Below are 3,056 nucleotides of genomic sequence, written 5' to 3' on the forward strand. Positions count from 1 at the left end.
GTTCCCGGTCTGTGTGCCGGTCTCTGCAGGTTCTGTCCCGGTGAATAAACCGATAAAGTCCGGAGCCGCTGTCAGTCACACTCGGAGCTCTGGGAGGAGAAACTCTGCTCTGCTTCGGAGTCAAGTCACACAGAGGAACTACTGCTGCAGCTTCCTGCTACAAGTTTCAAAACAAAAGCATCCAAGACATTACAACATATACTACTTCCGGTTTACCCCAAACACAATCTATATTAATGAGTGCGTGCTCGAGTTAGAATTAGTTATTGATGATTTTCATCATCAGTAATCAGAAAGAAAATCAATGATCTGTGGACTTTAATGATAATTTAAAAAGCATCAAAATGATCGATGAATAAATGTTGATGTAACTGATGTAACTGATGTCACTGATGTCACTTTCTTCCACCTGAACTTGAGACCGACGTCGTCTTTTTACTCATCTAACTGCAATAATTCAACAGTGCAAGATGTTGACATAATTCTGTTCATTTGTAAATAACTCGTGTGTAAATCACTTTTTGCTTTGCCTTGTTTTATTGTTTACATAATGCTCATGTTTATCATGCCATTTATGTCTCGATGCTTCTCTGTGTATTTCTGGTTCTGATAGCTGATGTCGCTCTGCACGGATCAGTCACATTAATAATAATGAACTAATACGTGCTGGTGTTTTAGTACACACTAAGATAAAACTGTATTGATCAGAGGGGGAGTTCACATGAGCTCCAGCTTCACCTGCTGCAGCATTAGGGTGATGAACACATGAACTCATCACTGATTACTATACAGTCATTTACTGCTGGACGTTTGTACATACAGTGTGAGACGTTCAGTCAGTGAGACAGAAATCTGTGTGTTTCCTGTTAATTCAGCCGGCAGCTGCTTTAATCTGTAATCTGTGTAATCCTGAACAGACGAGCCGCAGACACTGATGCTTTCACTGACCTCTGACCCCTCATCATCACAGCGGCCCCAAACATGCATCACATCCAGGAGAAAACTTTCAAAGAATCTCCAGCTGTTTTTATATGAAATGTAGGTACATCCTGTTTCCTTTCACAATAAGAGTTCATTTTTTATTTTACAGGCAGCGGAGATTCAAGATAAAGAGATGATGTCAGAGGAGTGTTAGTGACAGGTTTAGTTAAGCTTTATGGGAGTTGTAGTTCTTTAAAAACAACATAAATTATGGGTGGCAAACCTCAGGATGAGACGCTCAATGCTGTTAAAAAGTAAAATCATCTGAACGTCGGACAAATCGAGGTTTGGGCAAACGTTTCACAGATCATCAGCAGAAGGATCATCTAGAAGGAAGTGGAGCCACATTTCAAGTTAAAACATTTCTGATAACCCATTAGCTACTAAATGTTAGCATAACTATTAGCCAGTAAACTAACAAACAGTGATGTTGCTGTTGTAGGTAGCTAAATGCTAACATCAGCTAACACTAGCTAAGAGTTTTATGTTGTTTTAACTTTAAATGTTTCCTACATTCTTCATTTGTCTTCCAGCTGCTGATCGGTCGAGACGCACGAGGTCATAAAGATTCTTCTTCTTTGTTTGTGCCACAGTTTGATCGCAGCGTGTGAACTGCTCATCCTGAACAGGACGGCAGAGGAAAATGGCCTCCCGGTACATATGGGGAATTGCATAAGCTGGAGGAACAGACGCTAAACAGGAAGTGATGTCAGAGACCTCTATTATAAACACTCTGAACAGACTGAGCTACGCACACGGAGGATATCTTGGTTTGCCTTTTCAGTGATCAGAAATCAGTGTTGGCTCATCGAGTATCTTTTCCACAGACAGCAGAAGAAGAAGAAGAAGGAGGAGGAGGAGGAGGAGGAAAAGAAGAAGAATCAGGCTTTTAAGTTGAAGAGGCCTGGTACTTCCTGTGTGGTCCTGGTCCCTGAGTGGACAGTAGTGAGGAAGTCCTCCGTGAACACTGCGTCCTGTAAGAAGCTGGACAGCACTGCCGTTTCCTCTTTGCTGCCCAAACAACAATCAGTGGCGTGCAGACAGGAAACAGGAAGTGCCTGAGACAATAGAGCACAGAGAGGATCCGGAGACCAGCTGCATTTTTCAGGCACAAAGAAGGATGCAGTCGCACATGAAGTTTTCCTTATCAGAGCAGGAAGAACAGGAAGTCTCCCTGCAGCACATTCAGAGGCCCTGACGTCTTCTTCTCTGCTTAACTCACATCTACTTTACTCTTACACATTTTACTGCACACACACACACACACACACACACACACACGCACACACGCACACACGCACACACACACACACACAGTTTCCCTCCTCAGAGAGCCATGATGGAGAATACTTCATAGAGACTCCTCCCTGGTACGTAGGTCGGACCTCTCCTTGTGAGGAACATGTAACTAACAGCACCATCATGTGGTCTGATCTCATGCTCACACGCACTCTGACCTCTGTAACTCCTCCTCGCTGGCCTCCCGCTCCTTCAGACTGCAGCAGCTGTAAGTTGATCTCACTGATAACCTTTAACTCCACAGCCTGAGACTCTCTGATGGACCTCTGATGGACCTCTGATGGACCCTCTGATGGACCCTCTGATGGACCTCTGATGGACCTCTGATGGACCCTCTGATGGACCCTCTGATGGACCCTCTGATGGACCTCTGATGGACCTCTGATGGACCCTCTGATGGACCTCTGATGGACCCTCTGATGGACCTCTGATGGACCTCTGATGGACCCTCTGATGGACCTCTGATGGACCTCTGATGGACCCTCTGATGGACCTCTGATGGACCTCTGATGGACCTCTGATGGACCTCTGATGGACCCTCTGATGGACCTCTGATGGACCCTCTGATGGACCTCTGATGGACCTCTGATGGACCCTCTGATGGACCTCTGATGGACCTCTGATGGACCCTCTGATGGACCCTCTGATGGACCTCTGATGGACCTCTGATGGACCCTCTGATGGACCTCTGATGGACCCTCTGATGGACCTCTGATGGACCTCTGATGGACCTCTGATGGACCCTCTGATGGACCTCTGATGGACCTCTGATGGAC

This window comes from Semicossyphus pulcher, unplaced genomic scaffold (genome assembly GCF_022749685.1).
Source record: "Semicossyphus pulcher isolate SPU_LCO1_2020_fin unplaced genomic scaffold, fSemPul1.0.p SCAF_2, whole genome shotgun sequence".
NCBI classification, from domain to species: Eukaryota; Metazoa; Chordata; class Actinopteri; order Labriformes; family Labridae; genus Semicossyphus; species Semicossyphus pulcher.